Source organism: Prunus avium, chromosome 8 (genome assembly GCF_965620075.1).
Source record: "Prunus avium chromosome 8, drPruAviu1.hap1.1, whole genome shotgun sequence".
In the NCBI taxonomy this organism is placed as follows: domain Eukaryota; kingdom Viridiplantae; phylum Streptophyta; class Magnoliopsida; order Rosales; family Rosaceae; genus Prunus; species Prunus avium.
The window spans coordinates 668,625-690,781 of record NC_142291.1 but is presented as its reverse complement, the minus strand read 5'-3'; the positions used below and the strand labels follow the sequence as shown (position 1 = coordinate 690,781).

General features: G+C 36.7%; 1 long non-coding RNA gene, 1 other non-coding gene and 1 pseudogene across 2 annotated transcripts; 2 read left to right on the top strand and 1 right to left on the bottom strand.

Annotated features, from left to right (window-relative positions):
* Positions 1-4,928: 4,928 nt before the first annotated feature.
* LOC148291077 (uncharacterized) lies at positions 4,929-11,875 on the top strand (annotated as a pseudogene).
* LOC148291078 (small nucleolar RNA R71) lies at positions 9,701-9,807 on the bottom strand. The gene has a single exon (XR_015827240.1). It is a non-coding gene; the product is annotated as a small nucleolar RNA R71 (small nucleolar RNA).
* Positions 11,876-18,240: 6,365 nt separating the features above from the next.
* On the top strand, positions 18,241-20,011 carry LOC148291076 (uncharacterized). Its single transcript, XR_015826503.1, has 2 exons — positions 18,241-18,537; positions 19,509-20,011. It is a non-coding gene; the product is annotated as an uncharacterized LOC148291076 (long non-coding RNA).
* Positions 20,012-22,157: the final 2,146 nt, after the last annotated feature.

Sequence of the window (22,157 nt, the reverse complement as noted above, 5' to 3'; positions counted from 1 at the left end):
AAGTTGAGTAGGAGTCACCATCTTATAGTCACCATCTTATTGAACAACAGAAAGAAAGAAAGAGTTGCAAAGAACAGTCGATGAGGCAATAGAGCAAACATGTAGTAGGCAAAGCGTAGAGAACAATTCTTGGCACTATCGTGAAGAAAGAAAAGCCAAAGAACTAGAAGCAAGAGAACAAAGATGAGTAGAGATTGGAAGGGGGAAGCAGAAAAGCTCGGAATTGATCAAGTACATTGAAAATTCCCAAAACCGAGTATCAATTGAGTATTATCCCAAAATCAGCAACAAAACCCAATTGAGATGTCCTCGAATCAAATATGAGACTGAAAAAACCCAAATAACAAGCTGAATAGAAACACTAAAGGCAGTTTGATGAAATTGATAATTCAAGAATGAAGTGGAAGAATCAGATATAGACGTCGATTTCCATGAAGTTCTAGAAAAGAATGTCAAGGCATAGAAAGCGGAAGCAGAAGAACGCAGGATTGATCCATGGCTCTTGATACCATGTTAATGAAAGGGAAAATAGAGAGAGAATTAAGAAGAAGATGAACCTTTCTGTATTATTTCTCAGATTACTCTACAAAACAGAGAGTTAAGCTTTATAAGGCTCTAACTGATTACAACAGCTTACTAACTAATCTAACATCAGTCAATGACTAAGTGACACTTGTCACAATCCTAGCTCTACATACTCTAACATCCCCCCGCAAGATCATGGGTGGAGAATCCAACCATGAGATTGGAACAATGCTTAAACCAAAGAAGCAGAAAAAGTCCCACATTGGAAAAGTTGAGAAACCTAGCAAGGGCTTATAAGGAGTTGGGCTACTCCCCCCATTGCCAATTGGTTTTGGGGTGGAACCTCAACTTCCTTCATACATGTCATACATGAATTTGTCAATGATAACTTCAGCTTTAAAGGCCAAGTTTCTCACCATTGTAACCCATGTTCCATGCTGTAATTCGTGGATCCTAAAAGGGACAATAGAAAACTTATCTGTTTGCAGTTCGGCTCGTGCCCCCATAGATATTGGTTTGTTGCCCAGTTCGGCTCGAATATATTTAAAGCATATAGCCACGCGGCTATACTTTCGAATATATTAAAGACGTATAGCCGTGCGGATTTGCCGTTAAAATATTTGAATATATGTAAGGAGTATGACCTTCCCTCGGTGGAGACCCCAACAATACACACCTATGACTCCTTGAAGCAAGAAATTTTTTTTATTTTTTTTTTAAAGAGATTTTTTTTCAGCATTCTTAAACATAGAAATACTGAATAAGGAAGATCATGCACAATGTTTCTCTTGGGTTCAGTTCAGTCCCACCTAAGCTCCTTTATTTAATTATAGTTTTATCTCTCTTTTGCCAGTAACTAATTAATTAAAAGGCTAAAACTAGTTGAAGGTATCTTCCCCTTCATTCCAGAATTGGAATAAACAATTATGTATCCTTCTTTTGACATCACCAAAGCCATAAGGATGATGCATATCTACACTACAAGACTCCAAAATAGGTGTGCAAAATTTGAACCAAAATTTTCTTTTGAATCTGTTGAAGAAGATTTCATTGGCCCGCACTCACTACTACAAAAAAGGCAAAAGACGACGGGAATTCACCGTCGTGTATCGGGTTTTCAAACCGTCGTAAAATCGACCGACATCTTTTGCAAAGTAAAACCACGACGGGAAATCACCGTCGTTGTTATAACAAACAACGTCATTAACAAAAAACAACCGACGTCTGTATACTGAAAAATGAACCAAAAAATTATCGTGGAGAAGAATAGACGACCTATTTTATACAAAATCCGTCATGTAAATAAATACAATACGTCTTTAAATAAATAAAATACGACGTTATTAAAACATACGACGTCCAATATATTTATATAACCGTCATGAAATAGTTTTTCCACTTCGTTTTTTCCATTAATATTGACGTGGAAATAGCGGTTAGGGTAAATCACCGTCGTTGTTATAACAAACAACGTCATTAACAAAAAACAACCAACGTCTGTATACTGAAAAATGAGCCAAAAAATTGTCAAGGATAAGAATAGACGACATATTTTATACAAACTCCGTCGTGTAAATAATACAATACGTCTTTAAATAAATAAAATATGACGTTATTAATACATACTACGTCCAATATATTTATATAACCGTCGTGAAATGATTTTTCCACTTCGTTTTTTCCATTAATATTGACGTGGAAATAGCGGTTAGGGTAAATCACCGTCGTTGTTATAACAAACAACGTCATTAACAAAAAAAACCGACGTCTGTATACTGAAAAATGAGCCAAAAAATTGTCAAGGATAAGAATAGACGACCTATTTTATACAATCACAGTCGTGTAAATAAATACACTACGTCTTTAAATAAATAAAAGACAACGTTATTAAGATATACTACGTCTTATATATTTACATAACCGTCGTGAAATGGTTTTTCCACTTCATTGTATATAAAATAAACGACGTGGAAAATATGTTAGGCTCATGACTTACGACATATTTATTTCTATAAACGACGTAGTATTTTATATACAACGTCGTTATCATGTAAAAGACAGCCGTGTTTCTCTATTTATACGTCGTCTTTACCAAAATAATAGTCGTCTAATCTATCTGAGACGGAGAAGTTTTTCAGCCAATCGCCGTGGAAAATGTATTTAACGACATAAGAATAAAAAAGAGACGTGGATATTCCCATATAACGTTGTTTTTGTAAAAGAACGACGTCCAAATATCTTTTTACGTCGACAAATTTACCTCTGGATATCAAATTACGTCGTGAATTGTTTTTTTTTTACTTCGTTTTTGATATAACAAGCAACGTGGTAAAATTTTAAGACGACGATTTTTGATTTGTTATGGACGAGTTCATGATCTAAGACGTCGTCTTTTGTAACGTTCAGGTTCGATATCTGTCATTTTAGACGTCGGTATTATGGTACTGGGGTCGTGTTATTTGTAATTACATGTCGGCTCTTTATGCTTATCCGACGTGATATCGTTAATAACTGTTTCACAATACCGTCGTCTTTCTTCAATTTTACTTCGCTTTTCGACGTCGGTAAATTCAATGCCGTCGTTGAATGCTCCAAAACGTCGTTTTTTATTGACAATTTTATGAAAACAGACGTCTGTTTTTCACAGTTTTATGAGGACCGTCGTTTTATAATACTGAACCAGTATTTTATGTACTGATTGTTTTGCGGCCAAAACCTGCATAATGAAAGTGAAGAAAACACATTACAATTTATTACAAAATTAATGTCATACAGTAGTGCTATTTAGGGCATAAGTAATTTCATAAATTACAAGAGCATTGATGGGCATATTTTATATCATATATTTAACCCTATTCTTAGTATATTTTGGTTAATATTTTGGAAGAATTTTGATACTTTGAATAATATTTCCAATATAGGACTCTCGACTTCCTTTGGAGCAAAACGTAATCAAATGGATGAATTTTGGAGTAATTCCAGCTGGAGGACGTTCGTGAGTCACTTAGTTTAATCGTATCAAAATTTCAGACTTTTCTACCAAGCGGTTATTTTCTGGCGATAAAATAAAGGAGCAATGCGCAGTGCTGGAAAGTGACGTCTTGGGCCCAGTTTTGGAGGAGATTTGAGCCCAAAACGTGGATGGACAGATTGTTGACAGATTCTCCTAGTCCAATTTGGACTTTATTTCCTAGTTTTATTTTATTTTAACCTAGTTTCCTTATGGAGATTGGGCAACTGGGTTTTAGGAGGTGTTTAAGTTATGTTTCACATAATTTTTATCTCTCTTTTGGCTTTTGGAACGCGACTTTTGCTAGGGTTTTTGAAGAACTTCTACTTCAAGGTGTTTTTATTCTTATTCATGGGAATGATATTTTCTTGGGTTTTAGTTATGATTATGCGTAACTAACTCTCTTTGCTAGGGTGAAGCCTTGAACCTTAGCATGAATATGTGATTTTTATTTAATTACTTATGATTGATTGCATGCATACTTTGAATTGTTAATCACTGTTTTAAACTATCTAATTGTCTTAATGCTTGATCACCATTAGGATCTTTAGAAAAGTAATTGGATGCAATTTTGGTCGGAAGGTTCCCTGAAATTGACGCTGGCTTCTTGTGGTTAATAATTGTAATTTCACTTAAGATGAACACCACGTCTTAAGGGTTGCATGGTTTTTCAAAGGGTTTTCACAAAACTTAATGAGTCTTTCATGTTCATATTTGATCCGAACGTCCGGACGGGTTGCATGTTAGATATACGTTCTATGTTGGAGGTTCCAAGTAGAATATAAATTAGGAAAACCTAACCTTCAAAGTGGCATGTGCAAATCATAAGTAATTGGTAAGAATTCATAGGATTGCTAGGTGACGGTGAAACCCTAGTGCTTTTATAAATTGGTTTTTAAAACTTGCTTTTCTTCAATTTCCCAACTTTCCGATTTCTTTTATTGTTAATTTAATCTTTTCAAATTCATAAATTTCAGATCTTTGATAAAATCTATTTTAATCATTAACTAAGAGTTAGTTTAATTACAAATTAGTCAAACAATCTTTGGGGACAACGACCTTGCATGAGCATCTATACTCCAATATCCTTGTATTCTTGCAAGTATTTTAAGTGATTTTAACCCTGTTTGCGCAGGTACTAAAAATCCTATCAAGAAATTGGCGCCGTTGCCGGGGATTGTTTCAATTAATTTGTTTTTATCTTATTCTTAATTGCTGAAATCTCTGCATGGTCAACACCAGATCACAACCTGCACAGTTTGTTCCATTTGACTCAGAGCCTGAACGGATATTAAGAAAACAACGCAGAGAACAGTTTCTAGCATCTGATCCTTCACTACAGGACACATTTTTACAAGATTTGTTTGCGGATTTTGAGGACAGTGAGGTTAAAATGGCATTGGCAATACCTGCAGCAGGCAGACCACTCAGAGAGTCGTTGGCTGCCCGTGCAAATGATGTTCCTAATTGTATAGTCTATCCTGCCCAGGAAGAGGGAGACACATTTGAAATCAGGCACCACATGCTTGAGATTTTACCAACATTCCGTGGGCTACCTAATGAAGATGCAAACATACATATTGCAAAGTTTATTGTGGGTTACAAAAATATTTTGATTAGGGGTTTTTCTGCTGAAGCTATTAAGCTCCGTCTTTTTCCTTTTACTTTGAAGGATAAAGCAGAAACTTGGTTATTCACTCTACCAGCTAATAGCATTACTGTTGGAATTTTTGTAAGTATTTCAAAATACAAAATTATTTTATTACTTATTTTATGTTGAACTTATATTTCCAGATTTTTGAGTGGTTTGATTACTTCTTTAAAACTGCTATTATTTTCTATATTTATAAAATCTATGACATGATACTTTTATATTAATTGTTAGCGTTGTCGGTTTTGATATCTCCTCTTTGGTTTTAATTGAGTTATTACCGTTACTTTTTATATCAATTTATTTTATCATTTAAATAAGTTAAATGTATTTGGTTTACAATAGTTGGTGAAGGTTTTGATTCCAATCTTTATTGCGTGAGTTAATTGCTTAGTTGGGATCAAATTTTGTTCTTAACGTGCAAGTGTTTTATGTGGTTTAATTGCTTAGTTAAAAACCCAACGTTCACTTGGAGTTGGTAATCTCCTATATAATAAACCATTCGAGCTATGTGTTAAAAAAAATAAAATAATAAAAAATAATAATAAAAACAGAAATCAGATTGACATATTTCTTCATTATTTTCTTCTCTGCGTTCTTGAGTTTGTGTTCCAATTTGTTTTCTTTTATCAAGGGAAAGATTCAAGTGTTCATCTGACCCAAGCATTGTGAGTGTACGCTTATGAGGGTCATAGGTTGTTGTATCCTGGAGAGTAGGGCGCCATACAACCTTGCTACACCGAGACATTGTCTCCGAGGGGCGAAATCTACTCTTAAGGACAGTGACTACACGCCTCAACCTAAAACTATTAAGTATCAATGGAGACCAACTTCTACATCCCAAAAGATAAGTATTTTACTGTCATTTTCATTGATTTTATTTAATCTACTCTATCAATGTAAATTACAATTTTCTAATAATTATTTCATATAATGTTTTGCAGGAAAAGTAGCATCCATAAACCAATTTATCCAACAATCTTAAGAGTAGATATTCGGATGCTACTCAAATTATTTATATAACTAAAATTCCATCTGAGAACCTATTGAGTTTTATAAAATTGTAGTGGAGGCTTAAGAGTCTCAGACTTTGACGAATAATGAAAAGGGAAAGAGGCGAAATCCCAATAGAACCTTTCAGAGGGGTGTCACAAGAATAATTGGCATTGCTAGATAAGTGTTTCCATGTGTTTGGTTTGAGAAATAGGTTTTCAGGGAAGCTTGTCTCATGCATAGTATTATTTTGTTGACATCTAGTGATAAAATCGCATATACATTACTGATTTATGAATTTAGTTTCCAGCAGTACATTACTTTAATTTGCATATAGAAGTTAAGGCTTTAATAATATATGTTACTGCTTATTGTCAATTTGTATCTCACCATATTTGTTTTAAAGCATATTTATTTCATGTCATTGTAATATGACGTTGAGATCTCTTCAATTGTTCATATTATTTACTTTGGTTTTACAAGAAATTAATGGGTTTTACTAAATGCCTTTTGATCAATGCATTTCGACCCATTAAACACTAATGTTTGGTAGTGGACTTGTTTTGATAGAGAGAAAACTATAGCGAAGTCTTGACAGGAGTCACATTGAGTCAATTGCCATGAAGTGTACATTGGAAAGACTCAAATAAAATGATAAATTTATATCACTGTAAGTGGCATTTAATTTTGAGTTTTGGTGTAAGGATTTTAGCCTTAAATCCTTTGAGGCTTATTGACCTATCAGGTACGTGAATGATGTAATTTTTATTTATGTGAGTCATTCAGTGGTTTCACTATCATATTTATAATGTTTATTAAGATGACTGAATGGGCATATTTTGAGGCCAACTGTCTCAATATATTTTGAGACTTTCCCTAATTTGTGGGGCTTTGAGAATTTCATTAACTTGTGGGGGTTGTTGTTTTGCAATCCTTTTGCTTTAGAAAATTATTTCTTGGTGGCCTATGTTAGAAACATAGAAGAAATGCGTTCTACATTGAAATATTTGGAAATGTGGGGGTTCTTGATTTTCATAACCTTGATATAACTGTCAATAATTAGTAAATGAGTACTAAGGGCAAACATGTTAATATATATGTGAAGTTTGCTTATACCATCACAATTCACTTATAAAGGAAATATATGTTGATGATTATTATTAAGACTAATTCATTCTGCCTTCATTTTTGACATGATAAAAATGGGTGCGAGCTGTGATGGTCTTGGTATAAAATTTTGGTGGGGACCTCTTATTGTCTTAAAGAGGTTCCTTTTGATAATTGAGAAGATAGTGACAACTTGGATATGCAATTATGATTTAGCCATTTGGAGTGCACAAAAAGGGAGTAAGAGTGTCGTGAAATACCCAGTATTTATTAAATTTATTTAATGAATTAAGCATTATTCTGTTGTTCATAGCTTCAGCAGGTGCACTCAAGTTTCATAGACTGTTGCAGACTCATGTTTGTGTACCAAAACATTTGAGAGGTTCTGCAGGTGCACTCAAAGCTTTATGGACCATCGAGACTCATATATGAGTACCAAAGCATTGAGAGGTACTCTTGATCATAAGATTTAATATATGATGGATTTTCGTTATACTTTAATGTATACCGATACATATGTAATCTCTATTTATATTGAGATGAAATCAACTAACCATTTGTGGTCAATGTCCTATAAAATATTTCTAATAGACATACATGATGAATTTGAGGCCAAGCAGCTTAAAACCTCTTGGCTATATCCCATGATGGAAGAGACAAACTTTCAAGTGTCTATTGTGAGAATCTAGTTTTGAGAGCCAGAGCTATGAATATATTCATTTGATATTATGTTGTGTTGCAACTTTTTGAGATCAGGGTTATATCCCTAAATTGTGAGATGTCAAAGTTTATTTTGGCCAATTCTTTGACAAAACCATAGTGACAAAGAAAATGGAAAACATCGAGGGGGATGGGACTTATGTCTATATCAACAGTCAACAGTGATGGTAACCCAACCTATGTGAATGGAGATCCCAGGAAGTAGGTTCATATGGGTAAGAACAAGTCACTGGGTGATTGGGCGTGCACTATTAATTTATATTCTTGAGAGTCCCTCCCTATGGTGTAGATAGTGCAATACTGCAACGTTGAGGTTGAACTTATGTTCTTAATGAATACCATAGCCCTTATGGGTGGTGTGCTTGATTGCAGTGCACACTTGATGGATTCACCTATATGAGTGTGGAAGTGGGGCCGCTTCCTATGAGAGTTTAGACATGCTCTCTAGAGCACTCATGAATATCCAGGTGGGCGCATGGCCTATTCGCGCCAACCCGCTTGAACAAACTTGAATCAGAGAATTTAATGTGGGTGGTCAGTCCTCTGTTTCACACAAAGAAATCTTGGTTCATAGAAAATTTTATTTTCACCAAATTTCTGTGAGATACGGCTAACTCACCATAAGGCTGGTTCATAGTCCAAAAGACACCAGTTCTGATGCATTGAATTTTCACTTTCCCTTGAGACCTTTTGTATTTTGAAATATGTGGGGGATTGTTGGAATTTTTGTAAGTATTTCAAAATACAAAATTATTTTATTACTTATTTTATGTTGAACTTATATTTCCAGATTTTTGAGTGGTTTGATTACTTCTTTAAAACTGCTATTATTTTCTATATTTATAAAATCTATGACATGATACTTTTATATTAATTGTTAGCGTTGTCGGTTTTGATATCTCCTCTTTGGTTTTAATTGAGTTATTACCGTTACTTTTTATATCAATTTATTTTATCATTTAAATAAGTTAAATGTATTTGGTTTACAATAGTTGGTGAAGGTTTTGATTCCAATCTTTATTGCGTGAGTTAATTGCTTAGTTGGGATCAAATTTTGTTCTTAACGTGCAAGTGTTTTATGTGGTTTAATTGCTTAGTTAAAAACCCAACGTTCACTTGGAGTTGGTAATCTCCTATATAATAAACCATTCGAGCTATGTGTTAAAAAATAAATAAAATAAAATAAATAAATAAATAAAAAGAGAAATCAGATTGACATATTTCTTCATTATTTTCTTCTCTGCGTTCTTGAGTTTGTGTTCCAATTTGTTTTCTTTTATCAAGGGAAAGATTCAAGTGTTCATCTGACCCAAGCATTGTGAGTGTACGCTTATGAGGGTCATAGGTTGTTGTATCCTGGAGAGTAGGGCGCCATACAACCTTGCTACACCGAGACATTGTCTCCGAGGGGCGAAATCTACTCTTAAGGACAGTGACTACACGCCTCAACCTAAAACTATTAAGTATCAATGGAGACCAACTTCTACATCCCAAAAGATAAGTATTTTACTGTCATTTTCATTGATTTTATTTAATCTACTCTATCAATGTAAATTACAATTTTCTAATAATTATTTCATATAATGTTTTGCAGGAAAAGTAGCATCCATAAACCAATTTATCCAACAATTACTACTTGGCAGCAGTTACACACAAAATTTTTGAACAAATACTATCCAGCATCCAAGACATTGAATTACAAGAGGGAGATTTTGACATTCACACAGAAGCCTAATGAAGAGTTTCATGAAGCATAGGAGAGATATACAGAGATGTACATGAAGTGTCCACATGCTAATATTGATGCAGATACACAAATGAATATTTTCTTTGATGGGCTTAATCCTACATCTAAAAGTCATGTGAACGCATCAGCTGGAGGATCGTTGTCAAATAAATCAGCAAGAGAGGCTTTTGAATTATTTGAGATGATGGCCACAGAATCTCAGCAATGGGCAGTAGAACATTCACAGAAGAGGGGAATCTTTGAGTTATCAGCAGGTTCGCCTAACATGTCTGCACAAATGGCACAAATGGAGAAGAAAATGGATGCAAAATTTGACACTATTTTGCAACAGATAGCAAATTCCACACAGCAACAGCCACTTGCAGCAACAGTTTGCAGCATTTGCAGCATGACAACACACGATATATTTGGATGCCCGCATAGAGAATCCTACCCAGAACTTGTTGAGCAATAGGTTAATATGATGAACAGCTATCAAAGGCCTAGGAATGATGCATATGCAACTCAATACAATCCAGGATGGAGGGATCACCCTAATTTCAAATGGAGTGACAATCAGAATAATGCAAAACCATTCCAGCAAGCACAAAGACCTTTTGTACCATCAAAACCGACTGTGGATGATCAGCTTGCTAAATTAGCAGCAACAACTCAATCATTCATAGAGGGCAGCAACCAAAGATTCCAAAATGTTGAAGCATCAATTAAAAGTTTAGAGCAACAATTTGGACAGCTAGCTGCACAGATTTCAGAGAGAGAAAAGGGCAAATTTCCTAGTCAGACAGTGCCTAATCCAAGAGGACATGAAGAGTGCAACGTTGTTCGAACTTTACGATGTGGAAAAAGCTATGACAATCGTGAAAATAGCATTGAAAAAGAGCAACTAGCAGTGGAGGATAATGCAGAAAATTTTGCAGCAACAGAACCTGCCAAAATTGCAGAAAAACATAATCTGGCAGATCCTGAAACTGTCCCAAAACAGGTTTTACAGCGTGTCTATGACCCTCCACTGCCCTATCCTGAACGTCTAATTCCTAAGGCAAGAGATCAGCAACTAAAGGACTTTATGCAGACATTATCCAAAGTTCAAATCAACATTCCATTGCTGGAAGCTATCAAGAAAATTTCATCTTATGCCAAATTTTTAAAAGAAGTTTGCAGTAGCAAAAAGAAGCTTGCAGATTTGGAAAAAGTCGTTTTGACAGAACAATGCAGCGCAGTTTTGCTACACAAACTGCCACCCAAGAAAAAAGATCCAGGGAGTTTTAATATTTCTTGTACTATTGGAAATTTTAATTTTAAAAGTGCTTTAATTGATTTGGGTGCAAGTGTTAATTTGATGCCTTTTTCTGTTTTTCAGCGATTGGGACAAGGAGATTTAAAGCCTACATCAATGATACTTCAACTAGCTGACCGTTCAATCACTTATCCTAGAGGCGTTATTGAAGATGTAATTATTAAGGTTGATGATGTTTACCTACCAGCAGACTTTGTGGTTTTGGACATGGACGAAGACCTTCAAACACCTATTATTTTGGGGAGACCGTTTATGGCAACAGCTAGGACTTTAATTGATGTAGAAGCCGGGACATTGACTTTACGGGTTCAGGACCAATCTGTGGTGTTTAATTTGTTTGAGGCAGCGAAACAACCTACTGAACAGCAAGAATGTATGCGCATTGATGTGGTAGACAATATGGTTCAAGACAGCTTTCATGCAAGTTCAAATACAGATAAGTTGCTCAGCAAGGGAAAAGCGAAAAAGCGAAAATTGCAGTTGAATGAGCTAGAGGAAAGTCGTCAAGGTGCTTATGACAGTTCTCACATTTACAAGGAAAGAACTAAGGCATTTCATGACAGTCAAATTTTACGAAAGGAATTTAAGCCTGGGCAAAAGGTTCTGTTATTCAGTTCAAGGCTCAAGTTATTTCCAGGGAAATTAAAGTCTCGCTGGACTGGACCCTACTTGGTGACTCAAGTTTTTTCTCATGGGGCAGTTGAAATAACTAATGCAACTAAAGGAAACACATTCAAGGTGAATGGTCACAGACTGAAACCCTACGTGGAGACACCCTTTGACACTGCAAACGAGTCTTTGACTCTGAAGGAACCAGATATTTGACCAACGGGCTTCTGCAATGTCTAGCTACAGACTTAAAATAAAGCTCTTATTGGGAGGCAACCCAATTTTCTACACTCTTTACTTCTTTTTGTTATTTTTCTTTACCTAGTTGATTTTATTTTTCTCCTATTTCTACGTCTAACACATTCATTCAATGCAGGACACAACAATCAGCAGCAAGCATCACAAGCAGAAAATCCTACACTGGAATCATGCACCCAGCAGCAACTGGAATCATGCACCCAGCAGCAAGTCTACATGCACATCAAAGGCAACTAGCCCTATACTGGAATCATGCACCCAGAAGCAAATTCTCATATCCATACACCAGATCTACAACAACACAACTTGTATGGATTCGATATTATACCTATGAGATGCACAGATCTTCCTTTTCTAATTTTTGCAGAGACCAGTGCGTGATGTAGATCTGCTCAGATTTCCAAGTTTGGGGGTTGTCTGCCCATAGATACACCTACATTCACGGAGACCCGAGTGTCCTCACATGGATGAATACAAGGAATCGTGTTTATACCTCAGTGGGATGGCTGGCTTCGAATTTTTGCAAAGACCAATGTGTGGTGTCGATCTGCTCCGATTTGCAAGTTTGGGGGTAGTCCTCACACAGATACACATATATGCACGGGTTAGATTTTGCTCAAACCATCAATTCTGAAACGAAAATTACAATATTTGTGGAAGGTTCTACCTTTAGCCTCTCAGATTTCCACTACTTCCACCATGGATCGGTTCCTCAAGAGCAAGGATAAAACGAGTACAGAATTTAGAGAGGATGAAGGAGTTGTGCGTGTTTTGAAGGAGCTGGAGGAGCTGTGCAGGTTGCCATCGTGGACGCTGGTGTGAAGGAGCTGTTCGTGTGAGGGACTGTTTTGAGTTTTGATATAAAACAAACAAGAAATTTGAAGGGAATACGAGCGAAATGACTAAGGCGTGGAAGAGTCAATGACTCATGCGATGCACATCACCCACGTGGGTTCTGACACGCAAAAGCAAAGAGAGCCGTTGGCTGGCTCTAGTCAAGAGTCCATTGGATTCTACATTTTTGTTTCTCAAATGCCAAGGACAATTCGTGCACGTGGGCTGGCATCCATTCAATATCCAGGTGTGTTCTTTTCATTAATTTCTTATTTTAAATTTTTCTTTGGTTCTTTCTTTTATTTGTGTTAGCATTTTCTTTTTCTGTTTTATTTTAGGCTTTACTATTTTTCTTATCTTCTTTATTTTATTTTTCACATCTTGAGGACAATGTGTGATTTAAGTTTGGGGGTGGGAAAGTAAATTCAGATTTTAAAATTTTTGAGTCTTGTTGAAAATTTTCATTTTTAAGTTAATATCCATAAATTATTTTAAACATTAGAACAAATGGACATGGTGAAGATCAATCCCACATTAGAGTCTTTTCTATTTATTGTTGCTTAGACACTTATTCATGAATTATACTTTGAAATTTGCACATCACACCAACATGGTTTGTGGGGAGTGAGATTGAAATACTTACTTTTTATCTAAGTGTGTTTTAATTTTTGTTCTATATAAAATAAAGATAGTATGTGTTATAAAGTAATAATTGTCTCACCTGAGGCTTTGCCTAGTAACCGGGCCAGTCCTGCCTAATCAACAGTGATTCTCGAGTCAAACGGTAGAGTTTTGGCATGGGGCAGAGTGGTTAGTTGGTTTCGTAGCCTTTTCAACTCGAGTTAATAAGTCCTTAGGGGTGTTCTACACCTAGTGCCCTAAAGCCTTGGTGGTTTGGGAGTCATTGACCTAAAGCTCGCCACATGGGTTGGATCGAAAGCTTAAGGGAACCAACATTGCACGACCACTACTGTTACTGAAAAAAAGAAAAAAAAAAAAAAAGAAGAGAATGATTCCATAAGTATGTGAAGTATGAATAAAAAGGATGAGAGGTAAAGGTTTTAGTCGAGTCTCCTTAACTATGATGGTTCACTTTACACCAAAGGAAGTTTGTGAGTTCCTTTCTAATTGATTCTAAATAGCTTAGACTCTGTGGTGGGATTAGTTGAATCTATTGAAAAGATGTTCTAGTTTTTAAAATTTGCTATGGATTGCAACTTGAAAGTGGAAGTTTTGACTTGGTTAAGTGTTAGTCATGTGTTTGTTAAGTTTTTATTTTTGTTTGAGTCTTGTTTTGCTTGAGGACAAGCAAAAAGCTAAGTTTGGGGGTATTTTGATGGGCATATTTTATATCATATATTTAACCCTATTCTTAGTATATTTTGGTTAATATTTTGGAAGAATTTTGATACTTTGAATTATATTTCCAATATAGGACTCTCGACTTCCTTTGGAGCAAAACGTAATCAAATGGATGAATTTTGGAGTAATTCCAGTTGGAGGACGTTCGTGAGTCACTTAGTTTAATCGTATCAAAATTTCAGACTTTTCTACCAAGCGGTTATTTTCTGGCGATAAAATAAAGGAGCAATGCGCAGTGCTGGAAAGTGACGTCTTGGGCCCAATTTTGGAGGAGATTTGAGCCCAAAACGTGGATGGACAGATTGTTGACAGATTCTCCTAGTCCAATTTGGACTTTATTTTCTAGTTTTATTTTATTTTAACCTAGTTTCCTTATGGAGATTGGGCAACTGGGTTTTAAGAGGTATTTAAGTTATGTTTCACATAATTTTTATCTCTCTTTTGGCTTTTGGAACGCGACTTTTGCTAGGGTTTTTGAAGAACTTCTACTTCAAGGTGTTTTTATTCTTATTCATGGGAATGATATTTTCTTGGGTTTTAGTTATGATTATGCGTAACTAACTCTCTTTGCTAGGGTGAAGCCTTGAACCTTAGCATGAATATGTGATTTTTATTTAATTACTTATGATTGATTGCATGCATACTTTGAATTGTTAATCACTGTTTTAAACTATCTAATTGTCTTAATGCTTGATCACCATTAGGATCTTTAGAAAAGTAATTGGATGCAATTTTGGTCGGAAGGTTCCCTGAAATTGACGCTGGCTTCTTGTGGTTAATAATTGTAATTTCACTTAAGATGAACACCACGTCTTAAGGGTTGCATGGGTTTTCAAAGGGTTTTCACAAAACTTAATGAGTCTTTCATGTTCATATTTGATCCGAACGTCCGGACGGGTTGCATGTTAGATATACGTTCTATGTTGGAGGTTCCAAGTAGAATATAAATTAGGAAAACCTAACCTTCAAAGTGGCATGTGCAAATCATAAGTAATTGGTAAGAATTCATAGGATTGCTAGGTGACGGTGAAACCCTAGTGCTTTTATAAATTGGTTTTTAAAACTTGCTTTTCTTCAATTTCCCAACTTTCCGATTTCTTTTATTGTTAATTTAATCTTTTCAAATTCATGAATTTCAGATCTTTGATAAAATCTATTTTAATCATTAACTAAGAGTTAGTTTAATTACAAATTAGTCAAACAATATTTGGGGACAACGACCTTGCATGAGCATCTATACTACAATATCCTTATATTCTTGCAAGTATTTTAAGTGATTTTAACCCTGTTTGCGCAGGTACTAAAAATCCTATCAAGCATCATTCAATCCATATATCTTCACACCCATCTCGAATATTTTGACTCCTAAACTCACCCACTAGTTCATCAAATGTGTCAACATTTGGCATCCCTCTAGTAAATGGCTCACACTCAATTCTCACATCACCTAAGACATCATCACCAATAACATCATTATATTCTCTATTAGGCATTGATAACACTACCGACCAACCATGATGCATCGGGTCGTCAACAAAAAATACTTGTTTAACTTGAGAAGCCAAAACAAATTGGTCATTCCTATGTCCAATTTTACTCAAATCTACAAGGGTAAATCCAAGTTCGTCGACTACAAGGACGGAAGTACTATCTATCCAATCACACCTAAAGACTGGGATTGTAAACTTTTGGTAGTCAAGGTCCCAAATTTCTTGAATGACACCATAAAAACCCATATTTGAGAGAATTGGGTTTTTATCCTTGGCACTAGCAACTTGCATGGTATGTGCAAGTAAATAAACTCCACTATTTTGAACTGTCCGCACATTATCTTGTGCCTTGATGTTAAATTTAACACCTTTAATAAGATAGCTCCTATATAATGGCACTGCCATGTTTGGACCAGCTGCTAGCCACCTTAAATTTTCTGATACCCCATGATTGTCTCCCTCATCAAGTTCACTTTGAACCTGCAAATTAATCATATCTTAATTCAATCTAACATAGAAAGAAGAAAATTAAAAGTCCAATATGTTATTGAATAACATATACCTTGAAGTGTAGCCATTGAATGAAAGTGCTATTGTGCTTATCTTGCAGCCACTTTGTTCTCTTTCTAAATTTTGGATAAGCGGCCTTGATGTGGATCATATGTTCCCTACATGACACGAAAATTCAAGCATTACGGTCCCAAACATATAAGATAAACATAAGGAATAATTTAAAATGGAAACTTAAAGAATAAAACTCATACTCGTTATAAGGTAGGACTTCCTCCGTATTCTCCAAGACATATAGATGTGCTTGGTTCAACAGGTCCCGATCAACTAACCTCACTGTGCAACCTGATAATGGCTTTGAAACTCCTATCTTCTGACTTGATGGCCCTCCAATTGTACTAATATCAGATAAATGTTCAGTGCAAAATTCTACAGCTTCTTCAGCTATATAACGCTCTGCAATGCAACCTTCGGGATGAGTACGGTTCTGAACATACCCCTTTAGAACTTTCATATATCTTTCGAACGGATACATCCATCTAAAATATACTGGCCCACATAGACGAACTTCTTTGACAAGATGTACTACTAGATGAACCATGATATCGAAGAATGAAGATGGAAAGTATTTTTCAAGCAAACACAAAGTAACTACTACATCTTCTTCCAACTTATCTAGCTTGGAAGCATCAACCGTCTTTGCACATATAGCATTGAAGAAGAAGCACAAACGAGTTATTGCATACCTTGCAGGCTTCTCCAAAACAGAACAAATTGCCACAGGGAGCAATTGTTGCATTAAGGTATGACAATCATGTGATTTAAGGCCAAGAAGTCTTGAATCTTGTAAAGATACAAGATTTTTTATATTTGAAGAATAACCTTCAGGGACCTTCATACCATAGAAAGAATTGTAAACCGCTCTCTTCTCTGCTCTTGACAAATTCCAAGGCCCTGGAGGCAAACGAGTACTTCTTTCTCCATACTCGGGTTGCAAATCAGTTTTGACCCCCATGTTCAATAAATCTAACCGAGCAGCAATCCCATCTTTATTTTTTCCAGGGATCTCCAGCAATGTACCAATGATATTATCACAAACATTCTTCTCAATGTGCATAACATCTAGGACATGCCTCACTGGAAGGTATTTCCAATACTCAAGATCAAAGAATTTTGACTTCTTCTTCCAACAAACTCTGTCACCATCATTTTCACCTCCACCTCCCCCTTTTTTCGAGCCCCATATGTAATTAATATCTTCAACCATATGCAGCACTTCTTCTCCCGTTAATGGCTCCAGAGGCGTGCCATATTCAGGTTTCCCATTAAAAGCTGCACGTTGCCTCCTATATGGATGATTGATTGGTAACCATTTTCTATGCCCAATGTAACAAATTTTGTGGCCATTTTTCAACCTGTGACTAGGTGTATCATCGCCGCATATTGGACAGGCTTTATATCCTTTAACAACACAACCAGATAAGTTTCCATAGGCAGGAAAATCATTAATGGTCCACAGTAATGTAGCTCTGAGTGTAAAGTATTCTCCTATGTGTGCATCATACACTCCTCTAATCCCATCCCACAAAGATTTTAAATCATCAATCGAAGGCTCCAAGTAGAGGTCTACATCATTTCCGGGTTGTTTAGGACTGGAAATCAATAAAGTCAACATCATGAACTTTCGTTTCATGCACAGCCATGGTGGGAGATTATATGTAACTAAGATAACTGGCCAGCAACTATATCTGCTACTTAGAGAACTGTGGGGATTGAATCCATCAGATGAAAGAGCCAATCTCAAGTTTCTCGGCTCATTACCAATGTAACACCCCGACCCTAATTTTTATATCCAATCAATTATTTAATTAATTAGATTATGAAATTACAATTTTACCCTTGGGGATAGGGGTATTTTGATCTTTTTTTTAATCCGGAAAGATTTTGGGAAAATGAGTGGTACCGTTGCGTAGAGCTCGTCGATACGAGTTCGTAGACATGTGGCATGCCCAATTATGACTTGTAACGAAGGAGGAAAAGTCTAAAAACGAAAGGGACGTATATGGAATTTTATTTTAAATTGCCACTGTAGCAACAGTACCGTGCTACAGTAACCGGGCAGTTTTTTTCTTTTTCTTTTTCTTTTTTTCTTCTTCTTCCTCCTCCCCTCTCCCTCTGCGCGCGACCCCCCCCCCTTTGGCACTGTTCATCCGAGCGGATTTTGGGCCGCCACCACCACATCCGACCACCAAAGTTGACGGGGCCGGTACCAAAATGACCGGACCGCCGTCCTCTTCCAACCCCAGCCAGGCCCTGCCGCCAACCGCTGTGATTTCGCCGGAATATCGAGAAATGTCGCCGGTTTTACCCAAAACTTCACGGAGCTCGTTCGGGTGATTCCGGCAACCAAATCTGGCGATCCAGGTATGGAAATTCATCTATTCCTTGAGCTCTAGCTGATGGTTGGGTAGGATTACTTCAATTTTTAGCGTAGTCAAGTCGAATTTCGAGTTGAAAAATCTGCCGGTTTCGACCTCAGTTTTTAGCCACTTCCGGTCACTTTTTGGGGTATGTCCAAGAACAAAAGTGACCCCAAATTAGGTGTATTACATAGGGCAGGAGCCTTGGCCCGAGATTCTAAGATTTTCCGGCGATGCGATATCGCTTTGGACACCCACGCGCTGCCAGCGCGTGTGGCGGCGCGTGGGCACTGTATCAGAGGGGAATTTTATTCAAAATGCGATCCCCTGGTCGTCACGAGCGCGTAGGATTTTACGGACCTCAATTTGGATACCGTTTGAGTCTCGAACGGATATCGCCTATTACGCGTTATCCGGGTTCGATAGGTTTGGACCGTTGGATGGTCTTGAATTTATTATATGTTAACCTGGGCATCCTTAGGATCGTGTAGGATTCGACGGATCGTGAAACGGAGTCCCGGATACTCCGGAAATGCCAACCCTAGGGCTAGGATTTCAGTAACTGTCCGATCGTGCGATCGTGAGCGATCCGGCCGTCCGATCTGGACCAAACTTACAGGACGTGTATCCTAGACCTTGTGGAACCCATAGGAACTTTCGGATCGTAAAATGGAGGTCGTGGCCCCCGCGGGCCCTGTTGACCAAATGTGGAAAGTTTATGCATATTGTTTTAGTGATTCATTTGAATTATAGTATATATTTGATTAAAGGATTTGATATATTATGAAGTATTTGTGTTGTATATTTGGGTTTGAATACATTTGAATATCTTGAGTGTAGATTTACAATAATTGAGAAGGTGTTATCTTCTTTTTTTTGTATGTGGTACTTAGAATGTTAATTTGAGTGTTATTAGCACTACCTTAGGTACCTCCCCGGTTATGGATTTTATATTTGAGAGTTTATTTTGCCCAGGCCCTTCGGAGATTGATTATTTTGCCCAAGCCCGTCGGAGTTTGCCCAGGCTCTTCGGAGATTGATTTATTTTGCCCAGGCCCGTCGGAGTTTGTCCAGGCCCTTCGGATGTCTTCTTAATACGATGCCTTGGGAAGGAAGTGATAATGTTTCAATGTGTTTTTATCGGATTTAGAATTGTGATAGATCTGGAATGTATAGTTGGTTCGGTTGTAAATAATTGTCTATTATCGGAGTTGGGATCATTGATATGAGAACTACGTGTGGCTTGATCCCTCGGCGAGGGTACGTAGGCAGCCTAGGGTAAGGCCTAGATGCAGTCACGGGTTAAACTTTACTTCTAAGTGTTTTGAGTGTGGTACGGAACTTGTCGTTGGTCCTGAGATTCAGGTGGGAACGAGTTGTGTTCATGTTAGGAGGTTAAAGCCTCATATGTTGAAATTGGGATAGTTAGACGTTGTAAACTTTGCTTTCGGCTTTCATATTTACGTTTAAGTTATTAATTGCCTCATGTTAAGTACTATTTGGTTTAAGAGCTTGTTGCTAGCTCGGTTTCGGAATATTTGAAGGCCGGAGGCCAATTAGATGAATTGCATGAGATATTATTGTGCGTGCTGCCAGTTGGGATATTAAAATGTGAATGTTGTGGAGGTTGGAATTTGGGGAACGTTCAATTTACAGGGGAGACTCTGCCGAAATTTCAGTAGAAAGTCTCGTGCCCTTAATCCTCCTTGGGAAAAGAGGATATAGTTTCAGTGAGTGGGCCTGACATCGGGATGATGTCGGGAATTCCACAGGATTCGTCTCGAGTTCCGAGGAATTTGGGGCGGGTCCTGTCAACCAAACTCGGGCCATTTATCATCAACAAGTTTTCAAGACGGGGAATCCGCCGGATGAGACATCTGACCGTCAATTGATTTTCTAGCAGCATGCCAAGTCAAATTCTTAGCTGTCTCATGTGATTGAAACATCCTTTTAAACCTTGGAATTGGAGGAAAATACCACAACACCTTCGCTGCCACACCCTCTTTCAAGAATCCATCTTTGGTTTCCTTCCACCTTGAGATACCACAAGTAGGATAATTAGTTGAATCTTCATACTCCTTCCTATACAAGATGCAATCATTGGGGCATGCGTGGATTTTCTCATAACTCAGCCCCAATGCACACAAAGTCTTTTTTGCCTAATACATAGAGGCCGATATTATATTTCCTTCTGGAAGCAACTCGCCCTGAAGTATCAATAATTCTGTAAAACATACATCACTCATCCCATGTTTTGCCTTCAAATTATACAACTTCACTAATGCCGATAACTTGGTGTACTTTCTACAACCAGGGTACAATGGATCCAAAATCACCAAAATCATTATCATCCATCTCTATTTCTTCAGACACAAAACTGTACCTACTATAGTCATCATCTTCTTCAACATTTCTACTAGCATTAGTAGTTGGTTCCCAAGGTTCTCCATGAAATGTCCAATTCTTATAGCTTTGGTAAACTCCATTAAAGTATAAGTGATCCCTTATAATTCCAACCCCAAACAATTTCAAATTCACACATTTAACACATGGACAACGGATATGCGTTGTAGTTAGAAGATTTTCTACAGAAAATTACAAAAATGCTTCCACCCCTAACTCATATGCCTTCGATCTTCTATCTAAGTGCATCCATGACTTATCCATCTCCGACACTATATCCTATAATAAGGTGAAAAGACAAGCAATGACTATCACTATAGCAGATTATATAAGGTTTTAATAGCAAATAATATAGTATACAGACGACGATTTTTCAACAACAGAAGACGTATTACACATATATAGACGACGGGTTTTAAAAAAACGTCGTCTAATGCTAGCAAGAAACAGAGGCCAGCGAACTTGAACCATTACGGTAGTTAAAAAATGCGTTGTGGTATAAATTTACAGACAACAGTTTGTTAAAAAACCGTCATCGTATGCATAAAAAAGATATTGAAATCCCAGTTTATTTTCAAGAACCCAAAATATATTCAGAACACAACATATACATTAATTTTTATGTTGGGTATTAAGAACACGTATACTAAGCACGAAACCAACATATACTAAGCATGAAAACATTAAATCCATTCCCGATTCATAATAACAGAGAGTGATTAAAAGATCCGACAACATTAAATTCATTCCCGATTCATGAAAACAAACATTAAATCCATTAACCCATACCGTCGACAACATTAAAAAATCACAAAACCCTTTACCACAGAACTGAATATCATTCAATGAATTTACAAGCATGAGATTAGGGTTTGTACTTACAGGTAGGCAGAGCTCACATATTATGGCCAACTTGGATTCGACGGAGTTGTAAACTTGGCCAACTTGGATTCGACGGAGAGCCCAACTTTGAATTAGAGTTGAAGTGAGAGAGCGGAACGAAATGTTTTAGGTCATAGACTATGGCCAACTTGGTTCAAGGTTACAAGTATAAGAGTTAGAGCGAAATCTGAAAATTTTAGGTCGAGGTAAAATTTTTAGAAAGCGCGCTTTTTAAAAAACATTGACGGAAACAAAAAAACAACCGTCGTTAAAAGTTCAACCTAAACATGACGCTTATTTAAAAAATGACGTCGTTGTAAATATCCTTACGACGCAAAA